We start from the raw sequence: 20,525 nt of genomic DNA on the forward strand, positions 1-20,525 counted from the left end.
CCATTAGGTGATGTACCCCTATTGAAGGCATCTGGAGACACACATATCATTTTTCTCATATTTCAGCATTTTTCAAAAAAGCAGACTGTTGATTTGTTTTAACCTCTGCCGATGCTTTGTGAAGGTACAAGGGTGCCTATGGTCAGAATGAGGCATTTCCTATTTTTATAAGCATCTTCAAAATTTCGTTGCTTGCATTCTTATTGAATTTTCTCAAAGCACAAAAGTAGAAAAGTCTCTATAGGAGTAAAACCGTATCCAAATTATTCCATCTCAGAGTTTGTCTTATTCCTAAAAGTACAGAAGAAAATATTTGAAAATATAATGGGAAATAATCCAATCTGAAACATAGTACCCAAAATTTAAACTTACAAGTTAAAAAGAGCATCAGTATTTTTGGTACTATGATACTACTAAATATTACACAAATAATATACTCTGAAGATAAAAAATAAAATTCTATTTTCCTGATTATTACAAGGTTTAAAAAAATCACTTAAATCTAAACACTGGAGGGAAATGTAGTTTGCAGAAAATCATGAAAGTACACTCATGCTTCAGACAAAATTGCCCAGAAATTTGCCCAGTTAACAAAAGAATTCAGAGTCTCAATGCATACTTGTATATTCTCTTTATCAAAATGCTAGAAATTGCCGGGTGCAGTGGCTCACGTCTGTAATCCCAGCACTTTGGGAGGCCAAGGTGGGTGGATCACGAGGTCAAGAGATCAAGACCATCCTGGTCAACATGGTGAAACCCCATCTCTACTAAAAATACAAAAAATTAGCTGGGCACGGTGGTGCGTGCCTGTAATCCCAGCTACTCAGGAGGCTGAGGCAGGAGAATTGCCTGAACCCAAGAGGCGGAGGTTGTGGTGAGCCGAGATCGCGCCATTGCACTCCAGCCTGGGTAACAAGAGCGAAACTCCGACTCAAAAAAAAAATAATAAAAAAATAAAATGCTAGAAATTAATTTCTTGCTCAAGAGGCATTCATAGTCCCATGTGTAAATCACAAAGATTATGAGGGGAGCATTTAGATTATCTGCAGGTGCCATCATGTGAATTTAGCCCATTATTGAACATTTGCAGTTTGTAGACAAAAAAAAAAAAATCGTAAATCAGTAAGTTCAGCAAGATAGGCTGCTTAAGAAGGATTAGACAGACTCTCAGACTATAAATGAGATAGAATTTTACTACATGGAAATCAGTGAGATAAATTTAAGCTTTGTAGCTTACGAATTTGTGGTATTTGCTGTAAGGGCAGCACAATAGAAATCAATGCCTGCCACTACCCACTCATAAATCTCTAATCATAGCATGTAACAGGTTTGGACTAATGCAGGATCAAGTAGAACACAATTTTCCTGGTTAATATATTATAAAAGTAGGTATGTTCATAAATACACAACAATAAAAAGGAAAGAGGACTTCCTACTGCTAATGGGTGCCATTTGAGACTTAAGTTAATAGTAAGTCTAAAATTCCAATACCTAATTCTCCAGGCCAAATCTGTATCCAGATATTTAACACTACACACAGCATCATCACACAGCATGGTGGCTCTGCTGGAGTTAGTCTATTAGAAAAATCACTCTTATTACTAGTCTAATACCACAGTGTGAGTAATGAACTGCATTGTAAGTTGTATGGAATCATTTAATGAACTGCAATAATATGAAATTTCAGTGAAAGGCATTGAAGTCAGGTTGCTCTGTTTAATAACATATCTCATTCACTCAACTACTCAGGCTTCAAGTCTTGATCATCTAACATTAGACACTGAGAGATTCAATGTGTAAATATAACAAATTAGTTGTAAGTTAGTTGATAATTTAAGGTCACCTTCAAATATAGCCTACAGCACAATCAAAAGCCAAAATACTATTGCACTTTTATAACAATTGATATAATGGCAACAGGTTCTAACTTACAAAGTCTACCTAATAGGTCTCATTAATATATGCAGAAGGGAAATTAACTATCTTGGACACACTTTCCATTAATAGTGCCAGGACACACTAGATGCTTCTTAAATACTTGGTATCTGACTGTTAACTGATATCTTAGTGAACTACTGGGGAATGCATTTAACAAAATCTTTAAAATATATATTATTCCCCTCTATTATATAAACACACATTAAGTCAAAACATCCTTCTGACATCAAAAACCTTAATTTCATACTTCAGGCAATAAAATACAAAGAATTATGCTACATCCTCAAAAATACAGGGTAAATTTAACATATTAGAGAACCAACTTTGGCAGCAAGATATCAACATTTACCACCCAATAAGATAGTGTATTCACCAATGTTGCTGCACAATTTATTCTGTGTTTGTGAGCTGAAAATAATTCAAAATCATGTTCAGGTTGGGTGCAGTGGTTCATGCCTGTAATCCCAGCACTTTGGGAGGCCAAGGCAGGCAGATCACTTGAGCCGTTCAAGACCAGCCTGCGCAACATGACTAAGCTCCATGTTAAAAAATATATATACAAAAATGAGCCGGGCATAGTGGTGCATGCCTTGTAGTTCAAGCTAGTCAGGAGGCTGAGGCAAGAGGATTGCTTCAACCCAGGAGGCAGAGGCTGCAGTGAGCAGATGGCACCATTGCACTCCAGCCTGGGTGACATAGCCAGACTCTGTCTCAAAAAAATAAAATAAATAAAATAAAATCATGTTCAGTTGTCAGTACTTTTCATCTTGGCTGCCATAACTAAATATGCACAGAACTATTAAATATCAAGCATTGTGCTAGAGCTTTCCACATAAACTGGTAATTCTCATGACCAACCAGATTTGGAAACTACCCTGCCAGTGGTGGACCACATAACTCCACAATACTATGCCCAATAGCTTCAGTGATAGGACAGACAACCTCCAAAAAAAAAAAAAAAAAAGTCATCAATTTCATCGTGAAGAGCTCTACTAGCAAATTCTTCCATAATTAACCAAAATCTGTTTTCTAAGAAAGTTTATCCTAGCACCTCTTCCAGTATTACAAATGAGCCCTCCTCTCCTATGCAAGAAAACAACTATTCACAAATATGAAAAGTTAACATTTCTCCAACTTTCTTCAATTTAAACTTGTCTGCTCCATCCTTGATCTTTCTGGTAGCATTCCATCTTTTCCCTGCTTATAATTTACAACTAATATATCATTTGTTTGTTCACTTTTTATAGTTTATATTCTCTGCTAAACTAGGGCTGAGTCCAAGCATCATGTCAATTTTGTGCACCATTGCACAGACCACATCTAAAACATAACAGATACTCGATAAATATTTGACGAATAAATTAAAGAATAAATGATTTAGATGCATAGGCTCATAATCTTTGGTTTATATCACCACAACTCATTTTTAGAGATAGAGTCACAGGAGAATAAGAGTTCCAGAATTAGCTGATCTCCTACATAGTAGGAAATCTCAGTAACTGGTTTTTAAATAGATTTTTTAATGATAAAGATCAGCAGCATTTGTTTATTCTATAAATACATATATTGATTTTCTACAAAGTGCAAACAATGTACCAGACACTGATGATATAGTGGTGAGCAGAGTAGATACAGTTCTTGCCCTCGTGATGTGATAATGAAATTTAAGAGGTTACTATATAGAGAAGCAGAGTATACTACTTATTGCAAGAGAACTGCATTAAGTTCACATCCTCACATAGATCCGGCAGTGAGACATCAATCCCAATAATAAGATAATAACCACAGCAAGGAAAAGAGAAGATGGTAGCCCTCAATTTAAACAAATAAATCATGGAGTTATAAAGCTGAGACACGAGTTGTCCAATTCACAGATGCAGAAAGTAGAATAATGGTTGCAAGGGGGCGAAAGGAGAGGAGAACGGGGATTTGTATTTGATGGGTATAGAATTCTATTTTGGGAAGATGAAAAAGTTTCAGAGCTGTATGGTAGTAATGGTTACACAACATTAATAGAGGTAATGCCATCAAACTGCACACTTAAAAATAGTTACAATGGTAAATTTTATGCTGGAAGAAAACGACAAAAAGAACTGATATATTAATTGTAAAAATGCACATGGCAGCTGTATTTTCAGACAAGGTAGTAGTCATTTACCAGGCACATGTACAGAACTCTGATTCCCGAGTTTGTTTTTGAGTTCCATGTGCACAAATATGGAGAAACACTACCAACAGCAGGAGCTTCAAGTGAAGGAAGACAACCACGTTTGACAAATGATGTATCATTATGTGACCAGTGAGAAACCTCAAGGATGCCGACAGCTCATTTTTTACTTAAATTCCCTTTCAGGAAAGCTCTCCAGGACTGTGAGACTCAGTGATTATTTTTTAATTCTTTCACCTCCAAAACACAAAGAAATTTTCACCCCTCAAATTAAAAGGCTTAACTCTGAAAAAATCCTAAGGACACAGCTACCAGAAATGACTTAAGGATGAAGTCGGAAAATGCTGGGAAAGCTAACTGGAAAATGTTAACACTGCCTGAACACTCCAACTGCCCTCAGAACCTTCTTCCCACAGGCACCAGGGAAATAAAATTTAGAATCAAGGTGCAAGTGGCATATGACTGAAGAGAAAACCTCCTTTTCTAATAAAAAATGTAAGGCATATTGCAACAACATTCCTTCAAGCCCTTCTCAGAATCAACCATCCTACCAATCATTCACATCAATAGCAAAACCAGAAACAGTGTCACCACCAAGCCAGTCAAACTGTCAACAACATTTATTATTGTGTGTACAGGGTACCAGTAAGTGATACCAAAGAAAAAGTCTCATCCTTCACCCTTCAGGAGTTCGTAATAGGAAGAATAATTATTTCTGCCATACATGTAGGTCAGGGGAGTTGGAATGCAATGAAGATAAGAGCATGAGCTCTGGAGTGAAACAGATCAGTGATCTAATCCCAACTCTACAACTTTTTAGTTGTATGCCCTTAATGATAATAGATAGCTAAATTACTGAGGGCTTACCATGCACCAGGAAATTTGGTCCATAATCCATCCCAGCTAATCTTCACAAACCCTATAAAGTAAATACTATCATTGTTTCATACATAAACTCAAGTTATTTAATTTCCCTGAGCCTCAGTTTCCTTGAGGGGAAGGAGGATTAATACCAACTTTATTTCATTTTTTTAATTTACATGATTTAATGTGCAAAAAAATGGCTTAAGGTACTGTAGACTCTCAGTGAATAAATACTGATATCATTATTTAACTAAATTTCTATAAAAATTACACATATTTGGAAAAAGTACTCTAAGAAAGCATTTTAGATATTAGTATTTTGTTATAAATAGTTTGAACTATTTATAAATGCAATTTAATTCAGCAAGTATATGTATTCTTGCTACATACAAGAAACTGTGCCATGTACTGCAATATACACAATGATATATGATACAATTTTGGTTGTTAAGGAGTTAGTAATACAGAGAATAACAAAATATATTCTATCTTAAAATTAACTCAACTAACCAAGGCCTAAGAGTTGGGAACATGGCGAAATTATTTTTACTCTGGAGCGTATTTTGTTATATTCTCCATTACTGTTTTGAGCCAACTGCAAGATGACTTTTTCCCTGAAAAATATGATTTTCTACAAGTTAAATACCAGGTTATTTCACTAAAGTATGGTTCCTCTTGTTTTTCACATTAATATGGCATATATTTTATAAACACCTGTACCAAGTGAACACTTGCTGATTTTCAATCATCAGCATGCAATTCACTCAATAAAAGAAAACAAGCAGCCAATATTCAGGCATTCTGTTTATAATGATGACCTAAACTACCATTCATGCTCACTACTATGTTATAATTATCAGAATGAATGGAAATAAATGATCAATAATGGGAAAGCTTCTTATTCATCCCACATGGCAATATACTTTCAATTCCTAGTGAGATTTCCCAAAATATTTATGGAGAAATCTTCCTAGAATATTGATCTCAATTGAAAGTCTTATAGTTTGGGAAAATCAGGAAATTTCCCCATGGAAATGGGGAGAGATGAGATATAAAGTACTGGGCATTCCTGCAATAAATAAGTACTAAGAATTTATAAGAGGAGACGGATCCAAGATGGCCGATTAGGAGGAACTCGGGATTGCAGCTCCGAGAGAAGGTGCAGAGGGTGAGTGGACGCTGCATTTCCAGACGGATTTTTACTGCCCACAGACCAGGAGATTCACAGGAGGAGGAGCCCCACGGGTCGCCAGTGCTGCTGGTCTGACCAGCACGGCGCGGCCGCTCAGCTTACACCCTGGGGCGGGGGGCAGCGGCTCCTTGAGCAGAGTGAGAGAGACTGAGTTCCCTCTGAGCCAGCAAGGGGAGCTGAGGCAGAGAGTCAAGCCAAGAGATTCCCGGGCAAAGAGGGCGCCACGGGAAGCATAGCTGAACCCGGGACGGTCCAGCTCTGTGGGGGAGGGGCGGCCTCCATTGGGAAACACCCTGCAGTTCCCAGGGCAATTTGCCATAACCAAGGTAACCCGCCACTACAGAGACTCCGTCACGACAGGGGCAGGCCAACATAGCGGAAGCAGTTCTAACTACACCCAAATAAACAGGACTGCAGGGAAGTTCACACGGAAGCTGCGCGGAGCCCACAGCAGCTCAGCGAAGCCTCTGCAGGCTGAGTGTGACTAGGCTGCCACCTTGTGGGCAGGGAAAACGGTAGCAAGACAGCGGGAAAACATAAAGCCCTAACTCTCTGGGACAGAACACCTGGGGGGAAGAAAAGGGGGTTTATGAGTTCAGCTGCTGCAGACTTAAAATTACCAAAATCAGAAAGACAGCAACTACAAAGTCGATAGGTGGATAAATCCACAAAGATGGGAAGAAACCAGCGCAAAAAGGATGAAAACACCGAAAACCAGAACACCTCTCCTCCTGCAAGGGAGCGCAACTCCTCACCAGCAAGGGAACAAGACTGGATGGAGAATGGGTGTGATGAAATGACAGAATCAGCTTTCAGAAAACGGATAATAAGAAACTTCCGTGAGCTAAAAGAACATGTTCTAACCCAATGCAAAGAAACCAAGAACCTTGAAAAAAGACTTGATGAAATGCTAATGAGAATGGACAACTTAGAGAGGAATATGAGTGAATTGATGGAGCTGAAAAACACAACACGAGAACCTCGCGAAGCATGCACAAGTTTCAACAGCCGAATTGACCAAGCAGAAGAAAGGATATCAGAGGTCAAAGATCAACTCAATGAAATAAAACGAGAAGGCAAGATTAGAGAAAACAGAGTAAAAGGGAATGAACAAAGTCAACAAGAATTATGGGACTATGTGAAAAGACCTAATCTACGTTTGATAGGTGTACTTGAATGTGACAAAGAGAATGCATCCAAGCTGGAAAATACTCTTCAGGATATTATCCAGGAAAACTTCCCCAACCTAGCAAGGCAGGCCAAGATTCAAGTCCAGGAAATACAGAGAACACCACAAAGATATTCCTCTAGAAGAGCAACCCCAAGGCACATAATCATCAGATTCATCAGGGTCGAAAAGAAGGAGAAAACACTAAGGGCAGCCAGAGAGAAAGGTCAGGTTACCCATAAAGGGAAACCCATCAGACTCACAGCAGATCTCTCAGCAGAAACCCTACAGGCCAGAAGAGAGTGAGGGCCGATATTCAACATCCTTAAAGAAAAGAACTTTCAACCCAGAATTTCATATCCAGCCAAACTAAGCTTCATAAGTGAAGGAAAAATAAAATCCTTTGAGAACAAGCAAGTACTCAGAGATTTCATCACCACCAGACCAGCTTTACAGGAGCTCCTGAAGGAGGCACTACACATAGAAAAGAACAACCAGTACCAGCCACTCCAAAAACACACCAAATGGTAAAGAGCATCAACACAATGAAGAATCAGCATCAACCAATGGGCAAAACAGCCAGCTAGCATCAAAATGACAGGATCAAATTCACACTTAACAATATTAACCCTAAATGTAAATGGACTAAATGCCCCAATCAAAGGACACAGATTGGCAAATAGGATAAAAAGCCAAAACCCATCAGTGTGCTGTATCCAGGAAACCCACCTCACATGCAAGGATACACAAAGGCTCAAAATAAAAGGATGGAGGAAGATTTACCAAGCAAATGGAGAGCAAAAAAAAGCAGGAGTTGCAATTCTCATCTCTGATAAAATAGACTTTAAAGCAACAAAGATCAAAAGAAACAAAGAAGGACATTACGTAATGGTAAAAGGATCAACGCAACAAGAAGAGCTAACGATCCTAAATATATACGCACCTAATACAGGAGCACCCAGACACATAAGGCAAGTTCTTAAAGACTTACAAAGAGACCTAGACTCCCACACAATAATAGTGGGAAACTTCAACACACCATTGTCAATATTAGACAGATCAACGAGACAGAAAATTAACAAGGCTATCCAGGACTTGAACTCAGACCTGGAACAAGCAAACCTAATAGACATTTACAGAACTCTTCACCCCAAATCCACAGAATATACATCCTTCTCAGCACCACATCACACCTACTCTAAAATTGACCACATAATTGGAAGTAAATCACTCCTCAGCAAATGCAAAAGAACAGAAACCATAACAAACAGTCTCTCAGACCACAGTGGAATCAAGTTAGAACTCAGAATTCAGAAGCCAACCCAGAACCGCACAGTGTCATGGAAAATGAACAACTTTCTCCTGAATTTTGACTGGATAAACAATGAAATGAAGACAGAAATAAAGATGTTCTTCGAAACCAACGAGAACAAAGACACCACATACCAGAATCTCTGGGACACATTTAAAGCAGTCTCTAGAGAAAAATATATAGCAATAAGTGCCCACATGAGAAGAAAGGAGAGATCTAAAATTGACACCCTATCGTCAAAATTGAAAGAGCTAGAGGAGCAAGATCAAAAAAACTCAAAACCTAGCAGAAGACAAGAAATAACTAAGATCAGAGCAGAATTGAAGGAGATAGAGATACAAAAAACCCTACAAAAAAAATCAATAAATCCAGGAGCTGGTTTTTTGAAAAGATCAACAAAATAGACCACTATCCAGACTAATAAAAAAGAAAAGAGAGAATAACCAAATAGATGCAATAAAAAATGATAAAGGGGATATCACCACAGATGCCACAGAAATTCAAACCATCATCAGAGATTATTACAAACAACTCTATGCACGTAAACTAGAAAACCTGAAAGAAATGGATAAATTCCTGGACAGTTGCCTCCTCCCAAGCCTAAACCAGGAAGAAGTCGAAACCCTGAATAGACCAATAACAAGGTCTGAAGTCAAGGCAGCAATTAAGAGCCTACCACCCAAAAAAAGCCCAGGTCCAGATGGGTTCACAGCCGAATTCTACCACACATACAAAGAGGAACTGGTACCATTCCTTCTGAAACTATTCCAAATAATCCAAAAAGAGGGAATCCTTCCCAAATCATTCTATGAGACCAATATCATCCTAATCCAAAACCCAGCAGAGACTCAACAAGAAAAGAAAACTATAGGCCAATATCCATGATGAACATAGATACAAAAATCTTCAATAAAATACTGGCAAGCCGATTACAACAGCACATCAAAAAGCTTATCCACCATGATCAAGTAGGATTCATCCCGGGGATGCAAGGCTGGTTCAATATATGCAAGTCTATAAATGTAATTCACCACATAAACAGAACCAAAGACAAAAACCACATGATTATCTCAATTGATGCAGAGAAGGCCTTTGACAAAATTCAGCAGCCCTTTATGTTAAAAACTCTCAATAAACTAGGTATCGACAGAATTTATCTCAAAATAATAAAAACTATTTATGACAAACTGACAGCCAATATCATACTGAATGGGCAAAAACTGGAAGCATTCCCTTTGAAATCTGGAACTAGACAAGGATGCCCTCTCTCACCACTCCTATTCAATATAGTACTGGAAGTTCTAGCCAGAGCAATCAAGCAAGAAAAAGAAATAAAGGGTATTCAATTAGGAAAGGAGGAAGTCAAATTGTCTCTATTTGCAGACGACATGATTGCATATCTAGAAGACCCCATCATCTCAGCCCAAAATCTCCTGAAACTGATAAGCAACTTCAGCAAAGTCTCAGGATACAAAATCAATGTGCAAAAATCACAAGCATTCCTATACACCAATAACAGACTTAAAGAGAACCAAATCAAGAAGGAACTGCCATTCACAATTGCTACAAAGAGAATAAAATACCTAGGAATACAACTAACAAGGAACATAAAGGACCTCTTCAAGGAGAACTACAAACCACTGCTCAACGAAATAGGAGAGGACACAAACAGATGGAGAAACATTCCATGTTCATGGTTAGGAAGAATTAATATTGTGAAAATGGCCATACTGCCCAAAGTAATTTACAGATTCAACGCTATCCCCATCAAGCTACCAATGACCTTCCTCACAGAACTGGAAAAAACCACCTTAAACTTCATATGGAAACAAAAGAGAGCCCGCATAGCCAAGTCAATTCTAAGCAAAAAGAACAAAGTGGGAGGCATCACACTACCAGACATCAAACTATACTACAAGGCTACAGTAATCAAAACAGCATGGTACTGGTACCAAAACAGAGATGTAGACCAATGGAACAGAACAGAGGCTTCGGAGGCGACACAACATATCTACAACCACCCGATCTTTGACAAACCTGATAAAAACAATCAATGGGGAAAGGATTCCCTGTTCAATAAGTGGTGTTGGGAAAACTGGCTAACCATATGCAGAAAGCAGAAACTCGATCCCTTCCTGACACCTTACACTAAAATTGACTCCAGATGGATTAAAGACTTAAACATAAGACCTAACACCATAAAAACACTAGAAGGAAACCTAGGGAAAACCATTCAGGACATAGGTGTAGGCAAGGACTTTATGACCAAAACACCAAAAGCATTGGCAACAAAAGCCAAAATAGACAAACGGGACCTAATCAAACTCCACAGCTTCTGCACGGCAAAAGAAACAGTCAATAGAGTGAATCGGCAACCAACAGAATGGGAAAAAATTTTTGCAGCCTACCCGTCTGACAAAGGGCTGATATCCAGAATTTACAACATGCTAAAACAGATTTACAAGAAAAAAACAAACAAGCCCATTCAAAAATGGGCGAAGGATATGAACAGATATTTTACAAAACAAGACATACATGAGGTCAACAAGCATATGAAAAAATGCTCATCATCACTGGTCATTAGAGAAATGCAAATCAAAACTACATTGAGATACCATCTCACGCCTGTTAGAATGGCGATCATTAAAAAATCTGGAGACAACAGATGCTGAGAGGATGTGGAGAAATAGGAACACTTTTACACTGTTGATGGGAGTGTAAATTAGTTCAACCATTGTGGAAGACAGTGTGGCGATTCCTCAAGGACCTAGAAATAGAAATTCCATTTGACCCAGCAATCCCATTACTGGGCATATACCCAAAGGATTATAAATCGTTCTACTATAAGGACACATGCACACGAATGTTCATCGCAGCACAGTTTACAATAGCAAAGACCTGGAACCAACCCAAATGCCCATCGATGATAGACTGGACAGGAAAAATGTGGCACATATACACCATGGAATATTATGCAGCCATCAAAAACGATGAGTTTGTGTCCTTTGTAGGGACATGGATGAACCTGGAAACCATCATTCTCAGCAAACTGACACAAGAACACAAAATCAAACACCACATGTTCTCACTCATAGGCGGGTGTTGAACAATGAGAACACATGGACACAGGGAGGGGAGCACTATACACTGGGGTCTGTTGGGGGGGGTGGGGGGGACAGCGGGCGGGTGGGGAGTTGGGGAGGGAAAGCATGGGGAGAAGTGTCAGATATAGGTGAAGGGGAGGAAGGCAGCAAATCACACTGCCACGTATGCACCTATGCAACAACCTTGCATGTTTTTCACATGTACCCCAAAACCTAAAATGCAATAAAAAAAAAAGAATTTATAAAATGTCTGAGAGAATTAATAAAATAGACATTGTAATTAATGTGCATTATAAAGTGTTTCCCATCTCTCCAGGTAAACTCAACCAAACTATAGTTTTAAAAGCAGTTAACATGCTGAAGAAACATAATCAATAGTCAAAACCCATTACATTTCATTGTGAAATCTCCAGTATTATCATTCTCCTTCATCTCTCTGGGAAAGAATAGCAATCCATGTTTATGATTAAATGATATCACCATTTATTAACACAAAATCAAGCAAATGCTTAATGAAAGTATCTTTTAATATAACCAGAAACATCCATTCAACTAAATTTAAAATTAAGTTTTAAAATTCATGTTTTACATCACATATGATGCTTCTGGTTAAGTTTCCAATTTAATTATTTTTAATTTATTGATAACACATTTTATTCAATTTTAGTTTTATTCCCTTCAATGCTCAACATCCAGACTACTTCACTACAAATATTGAAAGACAGTCTCATCACTGTAGACTAAACTAATGCCAAATCATCTCAACAGGATATTGAGAATTTACCTTTAACTGAAAATGTTTCATTTTATTAAGTTGATACTAAATGACTACAAATCCCAAGTTCCATACTGGCACTAGGCATATAAAAATGAATTCAGAACATAGTAAGAAGGAGCAAAACAAGAAAGACAAGAATTAAAATACAACATGAAAAGTGCTACACCAGTATTATACCAACGCCCCACAGAAACACAGAGGGAATATGTCCTCATCATAGCCCCCATCGTTTTACTTCTACCTGGAAAAAATAAAGAGAAACTACTTCCAAAGGAGGTAGTTTTGAGCTGAATATCAGGACACAAATGATAGCTCATTAAGAAGAAAACTTAAAAAAAAAAAAAAAAAGAATATTCCAAGTAAAGAAAAATGTAAGACACAAAGCCCAAAGGTAGAAATGGGCATGGTGTTTTCAGAGAATGTCAATTAGTTGTATCAATGAGTTACAGCACAGATAACACTGTGATATGTTCAGGGAGTCAGATAAAAAGGGTGAAGGTGAAAATCAGCTACCTAGAAACCAAACTGTAAAGACTATTCTATTTCATGCCAAGGAGTTTACTCTATATTACAGGCAAGAGCGGCTCATTTAAATTTTCTGCATGTTCTCACTCATCCAGAACTTAAAGTACAATAAAAAATAAAATAAAATAGAATAAAAAATTTCTCTGTGTTTGAAAATGATTTCAGTGAAAACACCCCTTTACTCACTTCTCATTTACTGAAATGTACGATTGAGCATCATTTCTCTGCCAGGATTGACAAATATCACACGGGCCAAAGTTTTTCTACAGACTGGTTTTATATGGTCCACAAACTGAAAATAGTTTTTACAGTTTTAAATGAATGAAAACAATAAAAGTAAGAATAATATTTCATGGCGTGTTTATACAAAATTTAAATTTTAGTGCCCCTAAATAAAGTTTTATTTAAACACAGTCATCTTCGCTCCTTTGCATATGGTCCATGGCTGCTTTTGTGATATGGTAGCAGAGATAAGTAGTTGCAATAGAGACAGTATGGCCTACAAATCCTAAAACACTTACTAAAACAGAAAAAGGTTGCTAATTTCTATGCTAGATACTGGGAAAAAAATGTCTACGGAGAACAGAGAAGCATATCTATACAATTCAGTGTAAGTACTGTGGTACAAATAATCTCGTAATAATTAATGAAGAGATATTTGGGACACTTAGCCCAAATTGTGGGAAAGGAATCTAAATAAGGAAAGGCTTCTAAAACTGGATTAGATAAAAATTTAGAGACCAAGTGATGAAGAGCCTTACGTGTCCTGCTAAAGACTTCAAATTTCATTCTGAAGGCAACAGCAAGCCTTTGTTGAGTTTTAAGAAGGTCTATGACATGATCAGTTTTATATTTTAAAATGGTGATCCTAGAAGAAATCTATATAATTATGCTCAATACCATTTTCTTCCATAGCAAACGCAACACTGGGATGTGAGGATTATTTTCTCTAAGAAGAATTAAAGAGCATTCTTGTCGGGCAGTCGTTATTCTTATTCATTTTTTCTCTCTTAATAAAATAATAATAATAATAATAGCTAGTATTTATTGAGTATTACCATGTGTCAGGCACTTGCTAAGTGCTTCAATGTATTAATTCATTCAATCCTCACTCATAATCTGGACAAGTAATTCTTGTCGAATGGGGTATGTAAAATAATGTAATTAGATTTAACCCTTTTCTGGATGGAAACATTTCTAGTGCTCAAATCACATATTTTTGTCTGCTCTTAGGCAAATGTATTGAATAGTTGTAGTGTAAACTTTAAGTCCCTTTGTCAAGCCAGACAGGTAGTTATGTAATCACTCATTTATCTACTCCAGTTATTGACTGAGTGTCTATCATGTGCCAGTAACTGTGCTGGGAAGACATGAGTGTATACCAGCAAGTAGTTCTCATTCCCAGGGGTTCCCATGGCTGAATGAGGGAAGCAGACATGCCACCAGTTTCAGACCTGAACCACAGTCATTGTTTATGCCCCTCCACCCAGGATTATTCTGTTGGATACATCTAATATTTGAAATTATTATTAAAATATCCACCTTCTAAGCAGTTTTGTGAGTTGATCTTCTGGTGAGACAGAAAAAGACAATAAGAGACAAAGAGAATCAGTGAGTATTGAAAATGAAGCCAAGAAAGAAATCACTGGTTCATAGAGAACCAAGGATTGGTATGTTGGCCTGTTTTCCAGTAGCAAAATGAATGAAATAACAATGGACTGTTGCCTGGAGTAACTAGGTTGAAAGTGGAGATAAAGAGCTTAGTGAGGGGAGGGTGAACAGCCAATGTAGACAAGAGGTGGACCTCCCTCTGTAATATCGGCCATTTGCCTTGATTTATGTTATAAAAGGTGCAGGAAATTTTTTATACATTTAAATTTTGTGTTAAACTTGCTTTTGAGTTGATCTAAATTTAATAATCATATATACAGCTAGGATATAGGATATACTATACTTTACAGGCTGAATAACTTTATTGGAAAATTAGATAAAAATCAGATAAAACAAAGAAGTTGCCATTTTATTGGAGTGCTGTACAAACTACAAGGTTCACAAAGCAAGACTTATGAACCATGAGCTTAAAATCATGTTTTGTAACTGAAAAGGTGCTGAAATGTACCTGGAATTTCCCCTAAATTTTCAACAGCAGCAACGTATCTCTAAGCTTTACCAGAAATCAACACAGAGAGGAATGACAGCATTTTGTAGTTCTGTACTTTTTCAATTCACCTGAGATGGATAGCTTCACTACTATGTCTATTCCTTACAATCTGAACTTGATCTGCTGCCAAATGGAAGGAGAAAAATTAGGCACAGGAGAAACCAAAGATCTTCCCCCAAAACTCCCCACATATAATTTTTCTCTCACTCAATTATTTTCTTCTGCACATTATCATATTTATCCTCAGTTATGTTATTGGAAGACTTATAGCAGGGTTAAATAGACATTTGTTAAGATTGTGACAAGTCAAAAGTTTAGATAAATTTGAAAGATTATTTTTGTGTCTGATTTAATTACAAGTTTTTCAATATTGGAATCAGTTGCCTTACCTCTACTGCTTGAAAACACTCTTTGTTTCTATTTCTCTTGCATGCCTCCCATTTGGAGACATTTTCTACATCATGCAGATCTCTTTACCCTATAATCCCACCAAAATATGGCATAATTATCTTTGCCTACACAAGCAAAGTCAGTAAATAACTCCATGATCTCAGCATTCATTCTCTTTCATTTTCGCTATACTCTTTTTTTATTTTTATTTTTATTTTGAGACGGAGTTTCGCTTTTGTTACCCAGGCTGGAGTGCAATGGCGTGATCTCGGCTCACCGCAACCTCCGCCTCCTGGGTTCAGGCAATTCTCCTGCCTCAGCCTCCTGAGTAGCTGGGATTACAGGCATGCGCCACCATGCCCAGCTAATTTTTGTATTTTTAGTAAAGACGGGGTTTCACCATGTTGACCAGGACGCTGTACTCTTAATATATGCTATTGGAAATAGAGTTCCCCAAAATCCACAGCATAAGTTATATTAATAGAAAATGAACTCTCAGGGAAAGTTAGATGAATAGTTGCCTGGATAGAGATACAGGTCCTATCATGCATACCTTCTTCTAAAATGATTTAGTGATAATGTCCAAAATGCACATGGTTAGAGCACAATCTCTGCAGATTGGTTTTACTTCACAGCTAGATAAAGTTAATGTCCCATATGAGAAACTATTTTGGATCTCAAACTATTAAGAATCCTAGAATAAAACTTAGGAAACACCAATTTGGACACTGGCCTTGGGAAAGAATTTATGACTAAGTCTTCAAAAACAATTGCAACAAAAACAAAAATTGACAAGTCAGTCCTAATTAAAGAACTTCTGAACAGCAAAATAAACCATCAACAGAGTAAACAACCTTCATAATGGGAGAAAATATGTGCAAACTATACATCCAACAAAGATCTAATATCCAGAATCTATAAGAAACTAAAACAATTGAACAAGCAAAAACCAAATAACCCCATTAAAAAACGAGCAAATGACATGAACAGACACTTCTCAAAAGAAGGCATTCAAGCAAACAACAAACATATGAAAAAAAATGATCATCACTAATCATTACAGAAATGTAAATCAAAACCACAATGAGATACTATCTCACACCAGTCAGAATGACTATTTAAAAGTAAAAAAAAAAGAAAGAAAGAAAAACAAAAAAAAAGAATGCTGGCAAGGCTACAAAGAAAAGAGAACACTCATACACTTATTGGTGGGAATGTAAATTAATTCAGCCATTGTGGAAAGTAGTTTGATTTCTCAAATAACTTAAAACAGAAATACCATTCAACCTAGCAATCCTATTTCTCTGTATATATCCAAAAGAAAATAAATCATTCTACCAAAAAGACACATGCACTCATATGTTCATCACAGCGCCATTCACAATAACAAAGACATGGTGCCCATCAGTGGTGGATTGGCTAAGGATACTGTAGTGCATATACACCATGGAAAACTATGCAGCCATTTAAAAAATAAAATCATGTCCTTTTCAGCAACATTGGTGCAGCTGCAGGCCAATATCCTAAGCAAATAAACACAGGAACAGAAAACCAAATAACACATGTTTTCACTTCTAAGTGGGAGCTAAACACTGGGTATTCATGGGCATAAAGATGGCAACAATAGAAACTGTGGACTACTAGAGGAGGGAAGGAGAGAGGGAGACAAGGGATGAAAAACTAACTGTTGGGTACTATGCTCAATACCTGGATGATGGGATCAATCATACCCCAAACCTTAGCATCATGCAATCTAACCAGGTAACAAAACTGTACATGTACCCCCAAGCCAAAAATGTTGAAATTTTAAAAATTAAAAAATAAGCAAAGAAAATAAATGAAACACTTTTTAAAAGAGAAAAAATTCTAATTTCTACATAATGAAAAGCTCATCTTACAGCCTTCTCTCAGTATGACATAGACTTTTTAAATATTATGGACTGTTTGTATTTAAATGAAACACTTTCTGCATGAAATCTATCATCATATTTAAGCAGAGTTGGTAAAACTTAGCTAGAACATTGGATAGCTATTGTTTTACAATTGCTATTGTAAAAATAATAAAATCTCTTTTAAATTGCTTCGTATAACACTTAGTAGAGAATAATAATCCTCATATTTTAAAGACATCTAATAATGAAAACGATGTTGTGTAAGAAAAATTAGAACAATTCAAATTTTGTATTCTAGCTCTGATGTTTGCAAATTGCTTGCTCTATCTTAATTATAATGTATACTAGAGTTTTACCTAAGGAAAAAATATATTAATAAAAATATTGAGCACCTACCATAAGTACTGCAGAGGAACCCAAAATAAAGAAGTAGTCTAGTCAAGACTCTAAATTAACTGGTAATACACATTAACATAGCAAACAATCAAACCTGTTCATTTTTTATACCATATATATTTCAGTACATGCAGGAACCCAATCAATGAGGATTATTTATAATTTATATTCCAAGGGTAAACAGAAGCCTACTAAAAATATAATAATTGGAAGAGCTTTCACATCCTCCTGTTTAGATGAACATAAACATTAACTATGAAAAGGATTAATTAAAATGAGTTTGTTGTCTTTCTCTAACCCTCTGATATACTAATCTTGAAGTGGAAAGGTTGCTAAAGTGTTCCACTGGTGTGGTTTCCATTCCTCGCTTGTTTCAGATGTTTGCCTGAATAGATATCCAGTCAAAGAAGTCACATAAAGAAGACAGAAAGAAAAACATAAGCACCTTTTGAGGTCTGCCCTTAAAGCCCTCCTGCTTAGCCTCCCCGCAAGATACAACAGGACAAACCTGTGATGGATTTGATTCCTTCTTGCTGATACACTTCTAAACTTCCAGGTTCTTGGTAAAGCCTGGAAATATCTCTTGTCACTAGAACAGGATGATCTGCTTATCGGTCTGATTCTCTTTCCAGCTTCAGCTCAACTTGACCTTTCATGTTGTACACTTCCTTGTTTGTCTTACAAACAGCTCTGATTTCTCTATCAGCTGGCAGATAGTGCTCATTGTGTCCAGCTTTGTTTTGGTTTGCAGAGCCTGGGAGACAGTCTATGTTTTGAATTTGCCGAATAATGCTATTATTTGGTTTATTCTCTGTATCTTCTATTTTTAGCAAAAGGTTTCCCTTTCTAAAAGTACTCAAAATTATGATAAATATTTTGGGGATTTGGAGCTTAAACAAAATGGCTTCAACAAAGGAAAGCATTTAGAATTATAAATTTGCATTTAAACCTTTGACCATGCTGGTATCATTTATGTGGCAATATCAAACAGCATGAGATAAATCAGAACACAGCTTGAAATTATAGGCCTAACTTATTTGATTTCATAATAATTTTAGGGTCTTTCCTTTAAAAACCAATAGCTCAGAGACATATTTTTTCCCAGCAAATTCTCTTCTCTTTTTGAATATTGACTCTCCCATGGTTCACAGAATGGCATATATAAAAGCACTATTCTATAATAATTATTCCTAATTTTTACATTTAGCTAAATAACATCTGCCTCATATTTATAAGCATAAAGTTAGACAAAATCATTGAACTGAAAGCAAACTAATTTAAAATATGTAATTGAAAATGTTCTAGGCTGGACCAAGGACTTGCATGTAAGTTCCTATTTTTAACTGCACTTGTGTGATTGCAAGATAAAGAATTAACATGCAGCATAAAGCCCTTTGGCATAGCCCTGGAAACAGGAAAGGAATAGGAACATAATATTCACAATCAAACAAATTAATAAACTAGAGTGTTGATCATGGGGCAATGGAGCTGTGGTAAGAAAAGCTACTAGCGAAGATTAAATTATTCTCAAGAGAAATCATACAATTTTAAAATTTCTGGGAAAGTGAAATTTGTTGAAACAAACAAAAAAAAATTCCTAGTTTTTTTGTGCTAATGTTGTGATTGAGAATATTTATATTTGTGTAGCACCTTTCACATTAGAATCCCAAAAGTCTAATTATTTATTTCTTGCACAGAACATCAATGTTGTCCTATTAAACACAGAGTAAGTTGTACCCACTTCCTTCAGCAGAACCTCCTACGTGATACCTTGTCAGATGCCAGCCTCTGTTCAAAGTGTATTTTTGTATCTAAGTTTTCAGTGCAGCAGATTCTATTTCCCTTTTAGAGTTGAAAAACTAAAAATACACAGGGATTCATTTCATTTGCCCAATTTTCCATAGGTAGAAAATAGTAAAGCAGAGACTTTATCCAGGTATCTATCTATAAAACTCACTAGTTTAATTGCCATGTTTTGCTGCTTCTGCTCTACCAAATCCTTTGGGCAACCACAAGATTAGCTCCAGATTTCTAAGATGCAGTCGGCTAATCCCCTGGTTCCATGTTATCCAACTCAGCCTTTGTTTTCTATGTTGAAGGACTTTGAATCTCCAGTCTAGATCTTGGCTTCTTAACTCATCTGCTATAGAGGCAGGCTCCAGTATCAGACTGGTTGAGTTCAATTTTCATGGGGCCACATTATGGTTAAAGGAAGACAATCTCTCTTGTCTTTTTGTTATAAGAGAGAAGATTCCCAAAATATCTCCCTAATAGTCTAGTACCATATCAAGTTCTCAAGGAATGTATCCAGAGCCAAGTGTGAAAACTTGTTTTCTATGGATTTAGTCTGGCCCTCTCCTGTGGTAAGCTGAGCTAGGATCAATGACCTGGTCCATCTAGACTAGTATCAAGACTCAAGAACTAGACCCATGACAGAAAGATAGTTCTTGGCTCCTTCACAGTGAGTGAAGGAGCCCACTTCTTCCTCTCATCTTATCCTCTGCACTTCTCCTTTCTGCAGAAGAGGGAAGCCAGTAGGCCTTGGAGAAAGAACTCTTCTCTCTAAAGCTCAAAGCAGAGACATGTAATAAATAATTCTTAGCTACCAGCTATTGAATGCTTACTACATGGTTAATTC

General features: G+C 36.8%; 1 protein-coding gene across 3 annotated transcripts in view; it reads right to left on the reverse strand.

Moving 5' to 3' along the window:
- Positions 1-20,525, reverse strand: part of TAFA2 (TAFA chemokine like family member 2) — a 507,397-nt gene that overhangs the window by 309,012 nt on the left and 177,860 nt on the right. Inside the window, exon 1 of one of the 3 annotated variants that reach the window (XM_012444924.3) lies at positions 18,396-18,521. The exons of the other annotated variants lie outside the window; for them this stretch is intronic. The gene's annotated coding sequence lies outside the window, so the exon portion shown is untranslated. Of the gene's footprint in view, positions 1-18,395; positions 18,522-20,525 lie in introns of those variants that run through there. 3 annotated transcript variants of the gene reach the window in all.

This window comes from Aotus nancymaae, unplaced genomic scaffold (genome assembly GCF_030222135.1).
Source record: "Aotus nancymaae isolate 86718 unplaced genomic scaffold, 86718_ANA_hifiasm-v0.15.2.pri h1tg000016l, whole genome shotgun sequence".
NCBI classification, from domain to species: Eukaryota; Metazoa; Chordata; class Mammalia; order Primates; family Aotidae; genus Aotus; species Aotus nancymaae.